Here is a 23,258-nt window from a genome sequence, read left to right as displayed (position 1 = left end):
CCCTCCACTCCATCCCTCCCCTAGTGTACCCGTCTGCAATACCTAGCACACCCATACACCCCTTCCCTCCCCCAGTCTACCCATGCACCACATATAGCCCTCCTTCTACCCCATCACTCCCTAGTGTACATATCCCCCACACCTACTATCCCTTCCCTTGTGTACTCATCCCCACACCTACCACACCCATCCACCCCTTCCCTCCCCTAGTGTATCCACCCCTACTTCTAGCACACCATCCACCCCGTTCCCTCCCCTAGTGAACCCATGCCCCACACCTAACACACTGTCCACCTCATCCCTCCATAGTGTACCCACATAGCACTCTGATTCACCCCTTGCCTCCCTTCTGTAACCATCCCACATATTTAGCACACTCGTCCACCCCATCCCTCCCCTAGTGTACCCATCTGCAATACCTAGCACACCCATACACCCCTTTCCTCCCCCAGTGTACCCATGCACCACATATAGCCCTCCTTCTACCCCATCACTCCCTAGTGTACACATCCCCCACACCCAGCCACCCCATCCCTCCCCTAGTGTACCCATTCTGCACACCTAGCACACCTGCATCCCATCACTGAGGGAGCCATATCCGCATTATCCCATCATACTCCCCCACACCTTCCAGGCCCTGACCAAGATCTGTGTTCTCTTTTCCCTTTGCTGGTTGTTTACATTAGTTATCCTTGTGTTCCTGGGTGACGCTCTGGAGAGGTGGGAAGCTGGTCCTTTGGGATGTCTCAGATGCCCTGGAAGTGAGGCTGGTTCTAACTGAGAGGGCAGTGACTTTTATTTAGGCTGCTTTGACACCTATTTAACTCAAACTCTTTAATAATCGGTGTGGACATATTCTCTTCCAATAAAGATCTGATGCCCCAGCCATTAAGATTCTACTAATAATGCTTAGCACTTCCAGAGGGATTTCCCTCCCTAGCTCTTACAGTGCTTTATAAAGGAGTCCTGTGCCTTTATCCGCATTTTACAGATGGGGAAACTGAGGCACAGGGAAGGCAGTGACTTGCCGAGCATCCCCCAGTAAAGCAGTGGCACACCAGGGGCCTTAAGCAAGCCTTGTAAGTCCCAGTCTGGCACCTTAGCCATTAGCCATAGAGGCTGGGAGAGCAATGTCACAGAGTCCCCGGGCGATGCTCTGGAACTGCTCCCCACAAAGCCAGTCAGGACTTTGGGGAGCTCCTCTCCCTCGGAGCAGACTGTCTTCAGGGCAAGAAGCTCACATGGCTTCACCTTCCTGGGTCTGACCATGGAGCATTCAGCATATGCCCCTCCATGTGCTTCCCACAGCAGAACCGCCCAGGCGGGGTCCTGGGGAAGCCACCGGGTCCTGGACCTCTACTTCCTGCGATTCACCATGACTCTCAGCCAGCCAGTAAAGCAGAAGGTTTATTTGGACGACAGGAACACAGTCCAGGACAGGCCTTGCAGGCACAGACAGCAGGACCCCCTTTAGTGATGTCCATCTGGGGCCCTCAGGGAGGCCACATCCCCACTGGGAAGCCCAAGCCCCTTTGAGGCATCCCTTTCCATTTCCAGCCAGCTTCAAAACTGAAACCCCCTCCAGCCCCTCCTTCTCTGGGCTTTGTCTCTTTCCCAGGCCAGGAGGTCACTAGATCCCTTTGTCTCCAACACCTTCAGCGGGCACCTTTGCAGAGGTGGGGCCCAGGTCATCAGTTGCTAGAAGACAGAGTGTCAGGCATTTCGGTACACTGGCCCTTTGCTCTGCAGCAACCATACCCCCTTATCACATCACCCAGACACTCAAGAACTGCATGGGGGAACCTGAGGCACCAACACTGTATTCAGAGAAAACATTAAGAACATTCCCAGTTCATCACAAGCTCATTAGGCAAGAGACCCTCCCAGTACAACAGGGCCGGTTGGAGAAGACGTTCCTGCTATTTCTAGGGTAAGACTGGAACAGAACAACCCAGCTTGTTAATACAAGCCCAGTCAGGGCTTCTGTTTTAAGCAGGAAGAAACAATAAGGTCTTCAGCCATTTTACCCCCCCTCTGCAGGTTATCCGTAAAGCTGTCAGTGTTTGGCACATGGGATCAGCATACACCATCCTGAGACAATAGAAGAGTGTGCGTGCATGCAGGTGGGTGTGTGCATGCAGAGAGACACAGGGTGCACCAACATGTGAACAGAGCATGCCAGCGACAGCAGATGGGCATGGCAGTGGCTGTGGTCATGTGTTGTGTGGGTAGCTGTGTGCATGGCTGGTACAGCATGCAGCACTCTGGGAGCCCCTCCTAGATGGAAGGAGCACAGTGCACAAGCATCTGCGCAGAGTGTTTGTGTATCTGTGTGCATGTGTGTGTGACACAGCCAGAGTGTGTGATGAGCAGAGCTTTGTGAGTGGGGAGAGGGGAGGTATGCACTGAGCATAGCTCTGCTAGTGTGTCAGGTGTGTGAGCTCACAGCATGGCTGTGTAGCACAGGTGCCCAGGCTCTGCAATACACACCGGCCACAGCCCACCTCCTCAGAAGCAGGACCAACCCCCGGCAAAACTGCTCTGTGCTCTGAACCACAGCTCAGCTGGTCCCTCGGTGCCTTTTCAGATTGGAGCGTGGGAAACCCTGAAGCTCCAGATAAAAGAGAAACCTGCAGGATAGAAAGACTGAAAACTCCAGCTCCCAGTGGCTCAGCTGTGTGCTCTGCACTCCCTGAAATGGCTTCAGTTCACTCTTCTCAGGTTGCTTTGAAAGGCTTCAGCTACACGTAGGAAAGACGTTTGTATTTATTTCTCTGACCCCCAACATGCCCAATGTCTAATAGGTGAGGCTGGTCCAAGTGCTGGATCTAAGACTAACTGAACAGAGCCAGAGTGAACCAATGCAATACACACTTTGGACCATGCGAGGGGGCCATGTGTTTGATTGAAGACCAAACCCCTTGTGTCCGTATGAGGAGAGATTAATAAAACTGGGACTTTTCAGCTTTGAAAAGAGATGACTGAGAGGGAATATGATAGAGATCTATAAAATCATTCTGGTGTGCAGAAAGTGAATAAGGAAGTGTTATTTACTCATTCATATAACAAAATCCAGGAGTCACCTAATGAAATTAATAGGCAACAGGTTTAAAACAAACAAAAGGAAGTATTTCTTGACACAACACACAGTCAACCTGTGGAACTCATTGCCAGGGGATGTTGCGAAGGCCAAAAGTATAACTGGGTTCATAAAAAAACTAGACAAGTTCCTGGAGGACAGATCCATTAATCACTATTTGCCAAGATAGGCAGGGATGTAACCCCATGCTCTGGGTGTCCCTAGCTCCTGTTTCCCAGAAGCTGTGAGTGGACGATGGGTGGATCATTCGACAATTGCCTTTTCTGTTCATTCTTTCTGAAGCACCTGGCACTGGCTACTGACAGAAGACAGGCTACTGGGCTAGATGGACCACTGGCCTGAACTTTTATGGCCATTCTGATGTTCTGCAGTCCCATAGCGGGTTGATGGCTGTCCTGCTCTAGAAAAACTCATTGGTGTTTGGGGAGAGGAGAGCACTGGGAATTTACACCCTGAACAAGGCCAGGCCAGGAAGAAGCCCACCTGGGGGCGATGGTGCTCTCCCTTGCATGCCTTGGTCCTGTATGTCTCACCTGGGTAGTATCTCTGGCTGGCTCACAACTGACTGCACAGAGTAGCATCTACTGTCTGCGTCTCAGCATCTCAGCAGCTTCAAACCATCAGGTGCGGCACCATGTCAGGTAGCTGCATGCCTCAGGCATGCTGTGAAGCATGCGCACTCAGAGGTCCTGACATGGCAGGCTCAGTGTCACAGCCCTAGGCCTTTCGGCAGTGCCTAGCTCTGTGATCGCAGCAGAAGAAGGCAGGTTTGCAGAAAGGTGGTGACCAAGTTCCTCGTACTGAGGGCCTCCGTGTAGGGACTCACGATAGCAAGAAGCCAGGGGTGGAGGAGGACAGAGATTGCAGGTCAAAACTGATGTGCATCAGAAGGGCTGTGTGGGGTCCAGGTCTGGAGAAATCACAAAGAACACAGTGACAACAGCTGTCTAAATGCCTCTATAACTATGGCCTGGGGGAGGGGCAGCAGGGCAGGGCTGAGGGGCATCAGCAGAGCTGGGGAGGTCAGGATTGGAATAGTAGGAGTGGGTGGGTGAGCTATGGGTTGGCATTTAGGAGCACTAGCAGATCCACGTTGGACGCTAGCACTGATAAAGCAGAGGGAGCAGGCTAGGTTGATATGCATTAGCAGCACACTGGACTGGCAGGGGTAAGATATCACAGCTGAGGTATCTGTAGCATTCACAGATCTCAAAACAGAGAAATCATCAGGCGTGGGCACCATGGAATGTATCTCCTTCCAAGAGACCAATGCCATCACTTCATGGGTTCCTCTAGCCCCCAGTGTCTTGGTGTTATCAACGCAAATCAGGAGGGGACTTTTCTGAAGGAGCAGCAGTAGGGGATCAGGTATTAGATGGCTCTGTAATCTGCCAGGCAAAGACATCCCAAGATCCACTAGCTGGAAGCTGAAAGTAGACAATTCAGAAAGTAGCTTCTAATTTTTAAGTGAGAGAGGAACTAAACAATGGAACAATTTACCTGGGGATGAGGGAGATTTTCCATCACTTGGAGTCTTCAGACCAAGATGGGTCATCTTGCTAAAGAGTGGGTTCTAGCTCAGCCACCAGATATGGGCTGGACGCAGCTGGCAACTGGCTTGTGTTATACAGGGTAGATTAGATGATCATAATGGTCCCTTCTGGCCTTAATCTCTATGACTCTGTCACGGGTTTCTAATCCCAGCTCTGTCACTGACCCAGTGTATGTACTTCGCTAAGTCACTTCACCGCTCTGTGCTGCAGTGTCCCCATGGAACTAATGATCCTTTGTACAGTGCTTGGAGATGTGTGGTTGCAAGATGATATTTCGGTATGATGATTTTGTACATGGTGTCAATACCCAGATGCCCTGATGGTATTAGCCTTTGGCACAATGGGTGGAACTGTTTCTCTTTGATATGACTTTGCTCCAGCTACCTGTCCCCATGTGGCCTTCAGCCTGGATTGCTGCACCACCCCCGATGATCATCTTGCAACCCCCTTCCTTAGCGATGCCAGCCCTAGGGAACAGCTTACATTCGCGCTACAACGCACGTGCTGGCTCCCTGGTCATTTCTCACTGCAGGGTGAGGTGTTAACCCTGAACTGTAGAGCCCCATGATGTTTGGCACAGACTCTCAGCTGATGTAAATTATAGCTCTCCTAAAGGACATGGAGCTCCACTACTTTACACCATCTGAGGATCTGTCCTTTGTGTCCTTTCAACCTCAGCCCCTGCCAATATGCTCAAGGGCTGAGATCTGCTAGTGTGCTCTCACTCTGAGGCATTGTCAATGAACGTCCCTCAGCAACGGACTCTGCCTCCTGCTGCTTGCTCCAACAGAGCTAAAATCTGTTGCAAAGCCTATGTTCAATGAGGCATTTGCCTCAGGCACCGACTGTGGGGTACAGCACTGAGCAAAGCTGAAGTCCAGGGCTGGGTTGATCACATTTGGTTTGACACTGGTCAATGCAGTGTGTATTACTTTAAAATCCTGCCTTTGTGTGCAAGTGTGAGCCACCCCTTCTCAGCTAGTTAATTCAAATAAATAAACAAAGGCAGCAATGGGCTGATCCTACCAGATGTACTTACTTGTATTAATTATTATAACCTTTAAAAATGGCAATGAAATCACAACAAAAGCAGCATTTAGCACTTTCCAGCTTCAAAATGCTTTACAAACTTTAACTAGTTAATTGTCAAACCACCCAACTCCATTGAGGTTGGCCACCATTATTATCCCCGTTGTATAGATGGGGAAACTGAGGTACAGGGGCAACTAAATGACTTGCCCAAGGTCACACAATGGGCCCATGGCACAGCTGTGGCTGCGGCTCGGGAGCTGTTGACTCCCAGTCATGTGTGCAAAATCCCTAGGCTGTGAGCCAGCAGAGGTGCAAATGGATCTCATTGAAAGTTAGTACTCATGAGCAGAGACACTTTGCCCCATACATCATTGGGGTACCCCAAGACAATGTCACACAGTAGGGCCTGCGTCTGCCAGTCTCACACTTGCCCAGCAGCACCATGAACTAGTGCCAGCAGGCGCATCCTGGGTCTTTCTGGAACACAGAGTGTTGGCAAATGGCATCATGGGACTGACTAATCAGCATGAAGCATGAACCACCCACCAACCAAGAGAGATGGGGAGTGTGGTTAGAAAGCAGGCACTGCCCCACCATCTCCTCCAGTGCCTCCAAGGTTATGGGATCTGGAGCCAGCAGGTGCAGGCATCATACTGGGCCTGAGTCTCCTCGGGATGTATGTGAATATTTGGCGCCCACATTCGTCACATGGAGTCCCCTCACAAACCAGCCTGCCTCACCCCAGCAACCACTGCCTTCATCCCCCTGCTGGTCTGCATAGACACAGCTGCAGCAGGGTTGCTAACTTGGGGGCCTAGCAAAGAGGAGGCTGCTCGGATCCAGCCAGTAGAGGCTCAGAGTGCCAAGGAGGTAACTCATCTAGGGACAGGCCTGGTCCTTAAAGGATGGGCCAGGCACGACACGGCTCTTATGCCCCTGTGGGATCTGGGAGCGGGGCCACTGCCAGCTTCTCCTCAGGGGCTGGTGAAGGTGAAGGACCACCACTACAGAGGGGGAAAGGGCGCAGTCCCCAGAGCCTCTTCCACAGGGTGAGTTTGGGGTTCTTCTCCGCCTGAAAGATGTACCCAGCACAGGCAAAGCCTGAAACTGAGGCCTCTCCCTCCCTTCCCAAAAATTACCACGGAGACAAAAGAGGCCCCAGGAGGGCAGGGGGAGGCAAGTTTAGAGAGTGAGCCCATCCTGCCCTCACCCCACAGTGGTGCCTCTTATCCCATGGGGATGGGCCTGGCTCCCCACCCTGCCAGTGTGACCTGGCTCACAGGGTTGCAGCGCTGCTTCGGTTTGGTCTGAGTGACATGGCGACCTCATGCGCTAGCTCACAATGCCACTCTCACAAGTTCCATCGGTTTGGGGGCCCTCTCCAGTGGCAGGGGGGCAACTGTCCCTTTTGCCCCCTCCTCTGGGCAGCCACAACACAGAGCGCTCACCTTGTGGGCACAGAAACCTGGTTTTCTCTCCTCTCAGAAGAGTCTGTTCCAGGTGCACTCGATTCTGCTGTTTCTTCTCGTCTGAGTAAATTAACAGGTAAGGGAGCCTTCGACCCACCAGACTTCAGAGCCCCATAGACACTGTCCAGCGGAACCCACCTGGGTGCAGAGTTCTGATGGACCCTGGGACCATCCATCCTAGCTCTGCATGCCCTCGCTCTCCTCCAATGGCCAGCTGCTACACAGCATGTAAAGCCACTTAGCAGCCACTGTATTAAAAGGATGAATCCGGCTTTTAAAGGGACTTTGAAATATCCATCCAGAAGGCGCCACTGAGGGAGGACGGGGGACTCACCTTTCCAACGAATGGAGACTGCAGCCCTAGCACTTCTTGGCCTTGAAGTGTGTTCAGCTGCAGCTTCCTAATTGTCCCAGCTGTGTATCGCTACCCCATCCCCCTGCCTTCCCCACCCCTCTGGTGGTGCTAACCTGCGGGTCCTTGACTGGTAAGCCCCGATTACTGACCTGCTATTTTCCTGTCAAGAGTTTGCTCCACAGACAAAGCACCCCCTGTCAAATTAGTGAGTCAGAAGACGTAAGAGAGACCACCGCTGCTAATTTGTACATTAACTGGTTCTGACAGAAATATTTCACAAGTGAAAAAACAGAAAATGTGCCTCAAGAAAACAGTCAGCCTCCATACCGGCAAACTTCTGCTTAACTGAGTAGTGCAGGGGGAAAAAACAAAAATCCAGGAGCGTGCAAATGCCAGGCCAGGTGGGCAAAGCTCACGAGCCCCACTCCCTCTGTCCCCCAAACTCCGGGGCAAGAGAAAGTGGGCCAAATGCACAGCCAGCAGCGCCAGCAGTTCTGGGCCATATGCTGCTGTGTTTAGGAGGTGGGGTTAGAACTCTGGCTGGGTCTAGGTCGGATCTTTCCAGCCGTGGTGAGAAGACTGGGGCTTTGGGTTTGTCTTATTCAACTAGGGCTCAGAGCTGATCCTGAACTAGTAGGTTGGGTTGCAATGGCAGGTGCTCAGCCCCTGGGTTTGCAAATGTTCCAAGAGGCCTAGGGCAGGGAGGGTCTGCCAACGACAGAGGTAGAGCAAAGGGGTAGATTCAGAGGTGACGCAGGTGGGAGAGCACATGCCCCTTCCCCCCAATTTCTGCCAGGGTTCGCCAGCCGGGCCCCCTCCCTGTGCAGCAGCTCCTGGAGATGGCGAGCTGCAAGCTGCAGCCATGGGAGAGGCAGCAGCAAACAGCTGGGAGCTGCAGGGAGGATAAGGGGAGTGTGTCTGGAGGGGCGTGACTCAAGCTGATCGTCCCAAGCCCCGAGGCCACCAGCTGGCCCAAGCACTAGCCCGACTCCCAAGCTACTTTGGGCTGCTGGCAGGCCCCAAGCTCCAGGCCACTGACCTGAGCTGAGCCCCCACCCACTTCAGGGAAGAGGGAGAGCAAGGACAGGGCCTTGGAGCGGAGCATGAGCAGGGCCTCAGCCTGGGTTAGGGGAGGCTTAGCCTGCCCTGGCCTACGATACCCATAAGCTCAAATCTGTGCTTCCCTCTCTGGCTTTGCCTTGCAATGCAGCTGGGAACCTGTAGCTTTGGAGATATATTCCTCCTGGGAGTGCAATAGCTTCCTGAGATGTAAGCAGGGCTGGCTCCAGGCACCAGCACAGCAAGCAGGTGCTTGGGGTGGCCAACGGAAAGGGGCGGCACATCCGGGTCTTCAGCGGCGAGTCCCTCGGTCCCTCTGGGAGGGAAGGACCTGCTGCCGCATTGCCATTGAAGAATGAAGCGGCAGCAGTAGAGCTGCCGCCGCAGTGCTGCTGATCGCGGCTTTATTTATTTTATTTTTTTTCCGCTGCTTGGGGCGGCAAAAACGCTGGAGCCGGCCCTGGATGTAAGACTGGGGGATCATGCAGAGCCAGCCTAAAACACAGTGCTGGAGCTGAGAAATAAATACAAGCCAGCTCCTGACTGAAAACAGGCCTTGCACCCAACAGTGTTTCACGTTGATGTATATGAGCTGTCACTTGCAATGTGATAAAACAAGACCAGGCACACCCATTGTGCAGCACGGCACTCGGAGAGTCTGGGACACTAGCCCGCTAAAGCAAAAACAATGGGGGTCGAAGGTCAAACTAGTGGGTCAACCACAAATACAACAGGCTGCACCTGCTGCAATGAGCAATGCGCCTGGGACATGTCTCCATAGCAAGTGGAAACTCCTGGCAGCAAGATTCAAAGCCTGGCTGTCCAGACATGAACTTGCAGGGCTCACGCTATGGCGCTAAAAATAGCTGTGGAGACATTTGGGCTGGAGCTGGGTTTCTGAAGCCTAGACAGGGTGGCGGGCTCAAGACTGAGCCTGAACACACCTGTGTGTCCCCAGCATTTCAAGTGTAGACATTGCCTTAACCACTGTAGGACCAGGGGGTACGACAGAAATAAACTAGCTTGGTAAAAAGCCAGCTTTCCCGGCATAGCTGCGTCTATCCTGGGGGCTGCCAGCACAGTTTTGTCAGTCAGGAATCACCCCTCTGCCCATCCCTATCAACACAGCTGGGCCAGCAGAAGTCTGGAGTGTAGACCTGGCCTAAGGTCCAGGAAAGTTTGCCGGTGTAGCCGCTCCCAGCAATGCCTCCTAGCGGAAACAAGGCTTACGCTAGCAGAGAATGCTGTGATTGGTAGCATGTCCCCAAATGGCCTAAGCTATACCTGCCATGGGACTGCTTCACTGGTATGACTCCATCGACACTGGGGCTTACCCTGACATGAAAATGTCAAACTCTCACATCCTTGACTGGGGATACTACACCCGCAAATGGTTCTAGTGCAGGCCTGGCTTAACACCACTATTCCCAATAGCTGCCGGTATCACTGCATCCAGACCAGTGGGTGGTACCACTCAAATGAAACCATCGCAGTTAAAGCAGTACAATCTTCTTAGACACCCGAACAAAGGGGCCAGAGGTTCAAAAGAGCTCAGAGCCCTGCAGCTCCCACTGAGGACAATGGTGAAGTCTCTTCCACTGAGAACCCCGGGAGCTGATGGGTGCTGAGGCCATTTGAAAACATGGCACTACTGGAGAACCCCTGGAGGCATTAATCCATGATGATGGTTCCTAAAGTGCCCATCGCTGTAGCATCTAGGCATCATCTTCCTTCAGTCCCAACATGAAATCCCACGAGCAAGCCCCCAGTCCTTCTTCCCTGCATGGCTGGTTGGCTCACTTTTGGCACTAAGCTCACTAGCCAATAATAAACACATTGCCAACACACATCCTCCTCCCAGTCCCCTCTTCACTCATCCCCTTGCTCATTTACTCCATTTTTTTCAGGGTGAGGGGTAAAATTCTACCTGGATTAGAAAAGGGGTAGCAGGGGAGGGAAGGTGGCTTAGTAGGTACAGCTCTGGGCTGGGACACAGGAGTGTTGGGTTCAATTTTCCAGTCATCCACCCCTTCCCTTGAAACCTTGGCCAAATCACTTCATCTGCCATGACTGTCAGTTCCTCATCCATAAAATGGGGCTAAACCCATTGGTACCTCACAGGGCTAGTGTGATGGTAACAATTCATTGAGGCTTGGCTGGTGCTACCTTGATGGGGCCATGTAAACAGACAGAAAACAAACAGCAATGAGTGACTGGGGGTCTGTGGTACTGGGTGCAGACATTTAATAATGATTGGGAACTGAGCGATGAGCCACAAAGTGGCCAGGTTTATAACTGCTGCACAACTAGTGGGGGGCTTTCTGCAGGCCACATGGGAACAAAGCTGGGTGATACACCCAGGAGAAGGATGGCAAAGGGAATCACATTGAGGCAGAACATCCCTCAGCAAGTCATAGGCAGGGACAGAGCCCAAGACCACAGGATCAAACGCATGAGTTTCTACAACTTGAGCCAGTTGTAACTAGCTGGGGGCAGCAGCCTCAGAAACATCCAAACCTGGGCTAGCCATCAAAGGGAGACAAAGCACCAGTGTTTGTGTCTGTGGAAACCCCTCTACTGCTGCTCCATCACAGTGTCTGAACCCTAGCTACAGGGCCACCCAGAGGATTCAGGGGGCCTGAGGCAAAGCAATTTCGGGGGCCTATTCCATAAAAAAAATTGCAATACTATATTCTTGTGGAAGGCCCTGCGGGGCCCAGGGCAAATTGCCCCACTTGCTCCCCCACCATGGGAAAAATAAACCTTCCGCATCTCAGCACAGACCCAGTTTTGAGAAAACTTCTTTACAAGGTATCACTGGTTCTCAGCATCAGCTAGTGCTAAAAGGCACTAAAGCTCATTAAAAGTGTTGGACAAATATTTTCCATCAAAACTTTTTTTGGATCGAAAACTAGAGGTTTTTAAAAAGCAGGAAAAATAATGACAGACAATGTCTGCTTTCCTTCAAAATTTGTTGTCATTTATTTAATTGAAAAGCTGAAATTAGTCTGCCAAAACCTGAATATGGTTTGGGGTTTCAGAAGTGTGCAGCCAAATATTTGCTGTTTGCTGTGTTTGATTGTTAAAAGAAACAATAAAAAAATTCTGCTTAAATAAATCCAGAACTTTTGAACCACCTCAGCTTGTGACCAAATGCCTAAGCCCATCCAGTCAGAGATTTTTCCAGGTTTCTGATACTCTGCTGGCTTCCTTGACTCATATCTTTCTCCATAACTTTGGGTTCATTTAGGTTAGAACATAAGAACAGCCATACTGGGTCAAACCAAAAATCCATGCAGCCCAGGATCCTGTTTACCGACAGTGGCCAATGCCAAGTGCCCTAGAGGGGGTGAACCTAACAGGTAATGATCAAGTGATCTCTCTCCTGCCATCCAGCTCCACCCTCTGACAAACAGAGACTATGGACACCATTCCTTACCCATCCTGGCTAATAGCCATTAATGGACTTAACCTCCATGCATTTATCCGTTTTCTAGAGACTGGCTCCATGGGGTCCCTCACAAACTGGAGACAGTTACTGTGGGTTTGTGAACTGAGCATTTGAGCTTGTTCCAGAATCTGGGATGAGCCTATGTTGTGAAAACTGAAATGCTCAAAATAGCACATGCATGTGAATGGACACAGGGTGCTCAAATTAAATTAACCCAGGGGTTCTCAAACTGGGGGTCAGGACCCCTCATGGGGTCACGAGGTTGTTACAGGGGGTTGCGAGCTTTCAGCCTCCACCTCAAACCCTGCTTTGCCTCCTGTATTTATAATAGTGTTAAATATAAAAAAAAGTGTTTTTTAATTTATGGGGGCTGGGCTTGCACTCAGAGGTTTGCTATTTGAAAGGGTCACCAGTACAAAAGTTGGAGAACCACTGAATTAACCCCTCTGAAGCCTCAGGGAATGCAGAGGAGGGGGGTCTCCCTTGATAGGGTTGGGAAAGAGGTAGGTGGTGTAAGATATTGCTCTTCTCGTGTGATCTCTCCCCCAGTGACTAATTTTAAATGAAGCTACTCTTCCCTGACATGAATCGCCCTATGGCACTGAAATTAAATATAGACTATAATTTGGCATTTGAGAAGTGAAAGGGATGGTAGCCCTAATGGAAAAGCTAACAGCTTGTCTCTTCTGGAAGCCTCAAACTGCTGAATGAGCTTTAGGGTAGGAAAGGCTGTGCCTCCCAAATAGCCTGCCCCTACCCCCTATCTGACCCCCACTCACTTCCTGCCCCCCGACTGCCCGCCCCCCTCAGAATCCCTGACCCATCCTGCTCCTTGTCCCCTCACCATCCCCCAGAGACCCCCCCCCAACCACCACTCCGGGACCCCACCCTGCTCCCTGTCCCCTGACAGCCCCGACCCCTATCCACCCCCCCTGCTGAGTCCTGACAGACCCCCGGAACACCCATGATCCAACCCCCATTCCCTGTCCCCTGACCGCCTGTCCCCAACCTCTGCCCCCTCCCTGTCCCGACTGTCTCCGGGACTCCCTGCCCCTTATCCAATCCTCCCAGCCCCAGCCCCATACCCCCAGCTCCCTCCCTCACCTGGAGCCTCAGTGCGCCGCATCCAGGAGCATCCCTGAACAGCGGTGCAGTGTGGCTCCAGCAGGGCCTGAGCTCCTCCCTGCTCTGAGCTGCGTGGTAAGGGAGCAGGGCTGTGAGCTCCAGTGGGGCCTGAGCTCCCTCCACTTGGCTTGGAGCTCGCAGCCCCACCCCCTTACCACATGGCTCGGAGCGGGGAGGAGCTCAGGCCCTGCCGGAGCCACGCTGCAGCGCTGTCCAGGGACGCTCTTGGATGCGTTGAGGCTCCGGGAGAGGGGCGGAGGCGGGGTCGGACCAGGGCCGGGGAGGGAGCCTCAGTCATTCTCGCAGGGGCCCCTGTGGAGCCTGCGGCCTGGGACAAATTGCCCCACTTGCCTCCCTCTCCCTCCCCACCGGGCAGCCCTGCCTGGCTATTGGGTGGTTTGCTGTCTAAATATACTGGGGTCCATGCAGTGAAGGGCAGAAAGAAAGAATGAGCTGGATGCAGAAAGAATGGATCAAGAGAAGTCTCTTGAAGGTTGTTAAGAGACAATGCCAGGGCAGGGGATGGCTCACACACCCCAGAGATTTGAAGGATCAGGGTAGATTTAGAAAGGAGCACTCGAGATGGGGATGTCATTCAGGGTACCCAGCAGGGACTCTGGAGAAGTCAGGCCTGCCATCAGGTTAGATAGAGAGCTGTACAGATTGTTTTCAAATCCCTTTTTCTCTAAATGCTGCATCCCTGCTGATAAAATGAACAATCTTGGGTGTTAAGGAGTCTGGCAGATCCCTGAACACTGCTGGTCCCAGCTTCCCAAAAGGGGGACAGCCGGTGTCTGAACCCAGTCAGACCTTCTGGGTAAACATAGTTGTAGCCTTGGGCTCCATCTAAGAGGGGGACGGATGTAAAATTCTAGCCCAGGATAGGGAAAGGCCTGAGAGGGTGAACTCAGGGAGCCCAGCAAGGAGACAGCATGCAGCTAGACCCGTAACTGTGGCAGCCTCCACAGGGAGGAAATGAAAAAGATAAGAACAATCTAGTCTAAAGGGAAGCTAAATAAGAGGAGATGAGACAGAGATGCATAACCTAATGGAAAGTGTAGGGCAGGTGTGCCTGCGTACCCACTCAGACTAAAAAAACAAGGGGGAGCCACTGAAATTAACTGACAAAAAAAATTAAAGCCCATCCAAAGAAGTCTTGTTTGAGCTGAGATAATTTACCTGTGGAACTCACTGCCACAAGGTATCAAGGCAGAGAGATTAGCAGGATTTGTAAAAAAAGGCTTTAGCCATTCATATGAATAATAAAGATCTTGTCCTACAGTGATGCCAGTCCTGCCATGAACCAGCCATGCAGAGGCCAGGTTTTCAAATGAGTTCTGAACATCTGGCCATGTCAATGCAGTGGCCAGCTGTTCAGAAGTATTCAGCATTTAGTAGCAGGCCTGGAGACCAAGGGAGACTCCGTGTGTTGGGTGCTGAAGGAATGGAATGGAAAGGCACCTCTGTCTCGTAGTGTAAGCACCAGAGCAGGCCAGTTCCTGCAGGTCATGCTGCAGCATCATGGGCAGGTAGACAACTCCAATTCTTGAGCAACCATCCTTGCCACCGATAACACAGGTGTAAGGTGCAGGGCCAGAGGATGAAACTGACGCACTACTAGAGCGTGAGGCTGGCTGCACTTTTCACTCTCTTCCCTTTCCTCTCTCTCAAGCACCTCTCTTCAGCCTCTTTGCCTCCCTGGCACAGCACTGTGAACCAACGGGGCCTCCTGCTAGGTGCGTCTTTCCAGCTTGCAGTGGTAATATTCTATGTTTTCAAGTCCCTCTTGCAAACATCCTCGAACCTGAGCCAAGGTCGGCCCAGTGTCCTTGGAGCAGCCACTAGTTCTCCGTGCAGGACATACTTTGGAATGTGTCCAATGATGCAGCGCAGGTGACCAAGCTGGTGTTTGAAAATCTGGTCATCAGAACCACGGCAATCAGCATCCGAGAAAAACCTAAGCCAAACGATCAGCTAGAACAGAGAACAATCCATTGGCTCTGCCACCGGTGCATCTGTTAATGGCTCCACACTTGCACTTACCCTCAGCCCACTAAGACATGAGAGAGACACAGCTGAACATACCACAGATGGCCCAGGGGATCAGAGCAACAACCTCCAAACCACTCGCATTCAGCCGAATAGCCAGCATGGCAGCCTCCCTTCCTGCACAGTGTGCTGCTGAATTAGTGATTGGCTCACCTGTCAGTCAGCCAAGCTACTAGCACCTAGTTCAATTCAGAGCGCTTAGTGACTGCAACCAGAGACCAATTGGGGAAGGGAGAGAAGCCATCATCCACGGATGCTCTCAGTCAGGCCTGGACTGCCACTAGGACAGCACTGCTCACACGCCTGCTCTGAGGGATCACGAAAACAGTGAATGCCTCCTTAGCACCACATGGGGCAGTGCCCTTTTCCACACAAAACACGGCCAGGCTGACTCCAATGAGCCTACTCAGAGCACTAGACTGAGACTCGGGTTCTATTCGTGCCATTGGCTTGCAGGGTGACCTTGAGCACCTCACTTCACAGCCCTGTACTTCAGTTTCCCCATTTGTGAAGTAGGAATAAAGATGCTGGCCCCCCTGGGGAGAGCTCGGAGATCCACGGCTAAGCAGTGCTGTAGAAGAGCTAAGGATTACTATGATACAGTTAACCCCATGCGGGACCATGGTCCACATGCTCAGCACTTTGCAGAATCAAGCCTTTAGTAGAGACAGTGAGGCTAACGTTCTGAGTGCTGGTATCATGTGTCTCGCCTCCCCCTTGGCACTGAATCTTCTGTGGGGCAGGTGACTTGGGCAGCAGCAAAGGGGTGGGCTGAGATCTATGGGACCCTTTCCCTGCCCCTGTCAGGAACTGCCTGTTTGGGGTCTGGGACGCAGTAATAGATTTGCAAGCAGCAGGGGGGTGAGTTCAGGGGGTCCCCTCCTACCTTAAGCCATTCAAAAGGGAGCAGGAGCCAGCTCCAGGACTTGGTCTGTCCTCACTGTGCAGTAAGCCCGTCAAAACAGGACCTGGGTTGGGGGCTGGCTCCCTGCCCTCCACAGCCCCAACCTCTCTGTATCTGCCCACTGATCCTTTCCACACCTGCAGTAATTGACCAGTTAAAGCCCTGGATACTAAACATGCCTCCAGCCAATCAGAGTGTTACTGATGCACCCTCCATCACTCCCACAAGGCCTCTCTTTGGAGGTTGTGACTGGTCAAGACTACAACAGGCTAATTTGACATACTGTCAGCATTAACACCTAGAGCTCATATGGCACCATTCGGTTATAAACCTCCAAGCCCTTTACAAAGGACACTAGTATCATGATGCCTGTTGTACACATGCGGAAACTGAGGTGGTGGTGACGTGACTTGCTCAAGGTTACCTGGCTGAGCCATGAACAGAATCTAGGTCTCCTGGCTCCCAGACCTGTGCTCTATCAACGAGGCAACACTGCCCATGCTGTGCAGTCATTAGCATGTATCCTAATGTTATCGTAGTGTATTTAGCGATCTCACTGTTAAGCTTTTGTCTTCTGAGCAACTCACCTTTCTATTCCTAGCCCGATGCCATTTTGCATTTGGTTCAGATGCTGCCTGGGCAGACAGAGAGAGACAGGGCTCTGGGGAGCCTTGATGTTCCTTTCTTGCTTGGTGGCTTCTGTGCGCAAGGACCATGGTATAGCCATCCCCACAGTCTTCAGAGCGGCGTCGCCTCAGAGCTGCCGCTGCCTTTGGAGAGCTCACATGGGATGTGTGAATACAGTAAGGAGGTTGGAAGGATGATTCTTTTCCAGCTGTGGCAGCAGCGCACTTCAGAGGCTCTGGCTTCCAAGGGCCCTTGAGGCTCTGTAGCTGCTGGTCCCTCAGAAGGCAGCAGAGCTAAATACACCTGAAAAAGGAAACGCAGCAATCAAAGTGATGCGAGCCATAGCAGCATCCCTGCTCGGCTTGGCCACTTTTGGCAGAGCGGGTCTTTTTGAAAACATAGCGCAAGCGGGCAGGGTGGGGCCATAGTGTGATGGTAGCAGCTGGGCATTACTACACTAGGGCAGGTGAGATATTGGGAGTGTTTCTAAAAGCTCTTCTCTGGGAATTACTGGTGGGGTAGGACCCAACGCAAGACCTCCTGCTCCAAAAGTGCAGGTCCCTGGAGTGAAAGGAGGCTCTCCAGGCACTGTTAGCAGGGCCAGGCCTCTGACACACACTGGAGCCATTCCAATGCGAACCAGCAGAGGGCAGCACACTGTTCATTTAAATACTATTATCATCTTTGGTAGTGTCATGCGCTGGGAAATGGCAACCCATTGGTCGAAGGGCAGTACCTGCCCAGCTCGGGGCACAAAGTACTGAAGAGGGGGTAATAGGGCTACCAGCCCTTTCCTGGGGTGTCTGCCCCTCTCTGCAGGGTGTTGGCAAGGGGGTATACAGGGGTACCTGCCCCTCTCTGGAGAGGGTTGTGGGCGGGGTGTATAGGGGTACCTGCCTCTCTCTGGGGGAGTGGTGTCAGAGAGGGGGGCTATACAGAGGTACCTGCCCATCTCTTTGGGGGAGGTATACAGGGGTACCTGCTCCTCTCTGGAGGGATGCGTCAGAGAGGGGCGTATACAGGGGTACCTGCCCCTCTCTGAGGAGTGTCGGAGACAGGGGTATACAGGGGTACCTGCCCCTCTCTCAGGGGGCGTTATACAGGGTTTGACTGGGGGCAGGGGGCAACCTGCCAGGCCCTCAGCAGCACCAGTGCAGCTCATTGGGTCCTTGGGTCCTTGCCCCAGTGAGTCTCCATGGGGCGCACTGGTGGCGAATTCAGGGGGGAGTGCGGGGGAAAGTCATTCTCTGCAGGGCCCCGCAGTGCAGGAGGGACTGCATGGCCATTCAGGAACAGAGGAGCTCACGACTCAGGCCTCTTCCCCCCACCCCGGGCCCTTCTCAGGGGCTCTCCTTTCATGGGGGGGGCAGAGAATGGGGGGCCTTTGTTCTGAACCACACAGCTCCCATCCCTGCCATGAACCCCAGGATCCGACTCCCTTGTGCCCCAGAAGGAGCTGGCACCCTGGGCAGGGGTTGGGGTGGGTGCTCATCTGAGTGATGCATGCAAGTGGCTAGGAGCGGGCAGCCCATCCATGGTTAGTAACAACTGATACCCTGGGAGCAGCCAGAGGCCCAGCCAGGATCAAGACCCCGTTGTTCCCAGCACTGCCCAAATACACATGGGGACACGGCCCTGAGGGGCTCACATTGGCAATGACAGCACAGAATGCACATAGTGGGCACGGCGGAGCAATGAATGGTGGGGGCATGGGGCCGTGGCACAACAAGAATTCATCTGGTCTGTGAGTGGAAGTTGTAGCTCCTCGTGGGCTCTACCGGGTTCCTGGGGCCCATGATCCCTGGCCTGACCTCCCGAGGCTCCACGCCAGGCCAGCCCCCTCTCCTGCGGCGGTAGCCACATTGGTGTGATAGAGCATTTTGAAAAGCGCTGATCCACCAGCATGAGGGGTTCTGGCCATCCCCCCCAGGCAGGTGGAAGGCAGGGAGCGCACCGGCTGCGGCTGGCTCCTCGGGATAGCAGCACACACTGCGTGATCTGTTGTGGCAGCTTCCCTGCAGCCTGGAGCCAGCCTGGAGCTAGCACTGAGGATGGCTTTAATTGCTTTCAGATTTGCTAGTGAGCCTGTGACAGCCTGGGCTGTGCAACTGGAGCAGCTGCAGCACAGCCAACTGCCCCCGCTTTGCTAGGGACGGGGCCCGGTTTTCATCCGTCTTCCAGCTGCTTTTGAAAGGAAAGAACGAAAGGAAGGAAAGATGTCGCCTGTGCCCCTTTGCAGACCGGCAACCTCTTCGTTTTGAGCCCGATGCTCTAGCAGCTTCAGGCGGCCCCTCTGACCCAGCGCCTCCAAGCCACCATGACATGGGGATCCCCACAACCTTCCTCTATTAACTCCACTGGGCAGTAACAACACAACCAGCAGCAACCTGCTGCCCCTCACCTGCCAGCTGAGGTTTCCATGGCACAGCACAAACCTCAGCTAAGCCTCATGTCCCTGCTACAGTGTCTGGTCATCAAGCCCATTTTACAGAGGGGGAAACTGAGGCACAGGGCAATGACATGATTTGCCCACAGTGACATGAGTCAAGGGCTCCCAGAACCCTGCTGTAACCTCCCCACAGCTTCTGGACCCTGAGCTTCCATCCAGCCAAGCAGGCTAACGCTCTGTAAAACTCAGCTTGCCTCCCACCCCCACAGTTAACCATCTGAGGGCTGGGAATGGGGCTTTAGCTCTCATCAAGGGGTGGTGTGATGTTTGCCCTGAGATGAGCGATAACAAGAGTGTCACAGAGGGATGGGAGGGGATTTTCAGGGGGGATCAGACCCCAAAGAATGTCAGGCAGGCAAGGGTGATGATAGAGCGATGATAGAGCCAATGGGAATGTTCAGTCTGAAGGGCAGAGAGCACAGTCTAGCAGGGGTCATGCCTCAACTCTGCCTGGGATCATGGGCAAGTCACTGCCCTTCTCTGCTCCTCGGTTTCCCTGCCTGGCTCCTGGGGTGAGACGATGCTGGGGAGGCACGCTGGGATTCTCAGCTGGAAAGCGCTGTAACATTATTACTGAACAGCCACATGACTGCAGGGCAGGAGACACAGGGGCCATTCTTGTTGAAAGGGACAATTGCCATCTGACATCATGCACCCCTCCCTCCTGCTTTCCTCAGGGCTCAGGCAAGTTCCCCCCCCTCCATCCACCTGGACATGGACAGCGGGGCTCACTGGGCAAGGGGCTCCACAATTAAAAGCCTGCACCCAATTGAAGCTGTGTGGGTTGGCCCCTCTTCACTGTGATTCCTGCCATAGAACATCATTCACTGTCAGCCCGCCTCTCCCCAAGCACGACTAATGCACTAGCCAGGCGGGAGCTGCACTGCGTGGTGCAGCGCTCCTAGGGGATAGAACTGGGCACCCAACCTTCTGCTACCTGAAGTAAAGGGGGAGCCCAGTACAGCTCTGGCAGCAGCGGCCCTGTACACTACTCACTGTTACTAATCACTGGAGGGAGCAAAGGCCCCCACCTTAGCCTGGGAGAGTGGAGCTGTAGCATCAGAGGCTTCTAAAAGGTTCAGCCCTGTTTGCACTGCACCTGGGGGCCCATCACTGCAGGACTGTAGCCAGGGCTTCTGCCCACTGCACAGCCCTGTATGTAACAGTTTGGGCACAGCGTAAGGGGCTCAGCAGCCATCCCCTCAGTCACAAGTCCCCAACAAGCGCCCCCTGTCAAGCGCTCCCCAGATGCTGTGAGGGAACCCAGCTGCTGGGCCCCAGGTGTTTTAAACGTGAAAAGAGTCCAGGAATTTCCCACTTTCTGGGGTCCCTAGGCTCACACTCGGGGCACAGGCCCTGTATCTTGCACACACACACACACCCCAAGACCTGGACCCTGCTTGTCCAGCTATCTGGCCCGTTGGCTCTGTCATAACCTTAGTCCCAGATTTGGACCTTAGCGTCCAAAATATGGGGGTTAGCATGAAAACCTCCAAGCTTAGCCACCAGCCTGGACCTGGTACCTGCTGCCACCACCCAAAAAATTAGAGTGTTTTGGGGCACTCCGGTCCCCCTGAAAAACCTTTCCTGGGGACCCCAAGACCCAAATCCCTTGAGTCTCACAACAAAGGGAAATAATCCTTTTTCCCTTCCCCCCTCCAGGTGCTCCTGGAGAGATACACAGACACAAGCTCTGTGAATCCAAACAGAGTGAATCTCCCTCTCTGTTCCCAATCCTGGAAACAAAAAGTACTTTCCTATTCCCCCAGAGGGAATGCAAAATTAGGCTAGCAATCCAACACACAGATTTCCCCTTGACTTCTTCCTCCCACCAATTCCCTGGTGAGTACAGACTCAATTTCCCTGAAGTAAAGAAAAACTCCAACAGGTCTTAAAAGAAAGCTTTATATAAAAAAGAAAGAAAAAATACAAATGTTCTCTCTGTATTAGATGATACAATACAGGGTCGATTGCTTAAAAGAATATTGAATAAACAGCCTTATTCAAAAAGAATACAAATCAAAGCACTCCAGCACTTATATTCATGCAAATACCAAAGAAAAGAAAACCATAGAACTTACTATCTGATCTCTTTGTCCTTACACTTAGAAACAGAAGACTAGAAGGTAGAAAGTACTTCTCCAAAGCTCAGAGAAAGCAGGCAGGCAGACAAAAGACAAAAGACAAAAGACACAAAATTCCCTCCACCCCAAAGTTGAAAAAATCCGGTTTCCTGATTGGTCCTCTGGTCAGGTGCTTCAGGTGAAAGAGACATTAACCCTTAGCTATCTGTTTATGACACGCCCCCCAAATTGCAGACAGTGGGGAAGCTCACTGGCGGCGATTTCCTTCTTGAACTTGAAAATAAACAGATTAATACAACACATACACCTTTACCTATACTCCTAAGTATATAACTAACAGACTTTTACATTTTAAGAACACTTTTTAACTACTGAATTCTGGGAAACTCTCACGGGAGAGTGCATCAGCTACTTTGGTTAGAAGCTCCTGTGATGTGTTGAATTTCAAAATCAAAATTTTGGAGAGCTAAACTCCAACGAAGAAGTTTATTGTTGTTCCCCTTGGCAGTATGAAGCCACTTTAGTGCAGCATGGTCAGTTTGTAGTTGGAACCGCCGTCCCCAAACATATGGGCGTAGCTTTTCAGGGCGTACACAATGGCATAGCATTCCTTTTCACTGACTGACCAGTGACTTTCCCTCTGAGACAGTTTCTTGCTGAGAAACACGACAGGATGGAAGTTGTGATCTGTTGCTTCCTGCATGAGCACCGCTCCTATACCACGCTCAGATGCATCAGTGGTTACTAGGAATGGCTTGTGAAAATCCGGGGCCCTGAGCACAGGGTCAGACATGAGCGTTGCCTTAAGTTGGGTAAAGGCCTTTTGACACTCATCAGTCCACTTAACTGCATTTGGCTGGGTCTTTTTGGTCAGGTCGGTCAGTGGGGCAGCGATTTGGCTGTAGTGTGGTACAAATCGCCTGTAGTATCCGGCCAAGCCTAAGAAGGATTGGACCTGCTTTTTGGACCGTGGGACAGGCCACTTTTGGATAGCATCCACCTTGGCCTGTAGGGGGTTACACCCCCATCCTATAAACACAGCCTTCCGCAGACGTGAGCCTTCTGGGTTAGTCTCTCAGAGAGGCTGTGGTCAATGTAACCATACAACCCAGAGGGCTATTCTGATCAGGAGCTAACACCATCACTCATTTACATAACAGATAAAGCACAGGAGAGGACAGATCCCATAGAACACAAAAACCTGCCATGACCCCCATCAGCTCACCCAGCCCTTGGGAAGCCTGGGGGGTTACCTGTGTTCAGGTAGGCAGGACCCTTGCCTCCTCAGGCCCCTACATGCTGGGTTGCATCTCCCTCCTCCTGAGCAGCTCCTGGCCTTTTACAACTTTCATCCCTGTCCCCCCACCCCAAACAGGTTATGTCCTTCTCAGGTGATCACAGACCTCGGCCAGGTGACTTCGTTGCCGAGCGTTGCCGAGACAACTTCTCCTCTGCTAAACCAGTTCTCCTGATTGAAGCCATCTATTGTTTAGAGTTATTCCATTGCAATTAGAGAGCACTTAACATCAACAACCCTCTTTTCCTGGCCCTTTGCCACCAGTCTTGGGCATTTCAGTCTGTTGTGGGGGCAACCAGCCAATGGAGAAAGCAAGGGCGGGGGCTGCACATTTAAAACGGAGTCTGTGGTCTGGTAAAGGTCCCTGCAGAGGGTTCCTAAGCTCACACACATTCACACATTGTACTGCCAGATCCTCACATCTCACCCACCTGACTTACCCTGTGACAGCTCAGTACAATGTCTAATGCAAATGAGCCAGCCCTCTTCAGTACCATGGCAGCCCTGGCTGACTCTGGCAATGAGGAGCAGGCTCTTGGGCCAGGCAGACCTTCTATTTAAACCCAAACTCGCTGGGCATCAGAGAGGCTGGGGAGGAAATGCTGCTGGATGCATTGACATCCTGCTTGCTGGAAAGGAGCACCAGAGCAGCCACAGCTTTATGGCTCTGGCATTCCCATCTTCCCCAAACCACCCCAGCAGGT

General features: G+C 52.4%; 1 long non-coding RNA gene across 1 annotated transcript; it reads right to left on the bottom strand.

Annotated features, from left to right (window-relative positions):
- Positions 1 to 13,492: 13,492 nt before the first annotated feature.
- LOC127058465 (uncharacterized) lies at positions 13,493 to 22,608 on the bottom strand. Its single transcript, XR_007776381.1, has 3 exons — positions 22,511 to 22,608; positions 16,685 to 17,027; positions 13,493 to 15,197 (listed from the first exon to the last, which is right to left on the bottom strand). It is a non-coding gene; the product is annotated as an uncharacterized LOC127058465 (long non-coding RNA).
- Between the last annotated feature and the right edge of the window lie 650 nt (positions 22,609 to 23,258).

Source organism: Gopherus flavomarginatus, chromosome 9, assembly GCF_025201925.1.
Source record: "Gopherus flavomarginatus isolate rGopFla2 chromosome 9, rGopFla2.mat.asm, whole genome shotgun sequence".
Classification (NCBI taxonomy): domain Eukaryota; kingdom Metazoa; phylum Chordata; order Testudines; family Testudinidae; genus Gopherus; species Gopherus flavomarginatus.
This window is presented reverse-complemented; position numbering and strand designations above follow the sequence as displayed.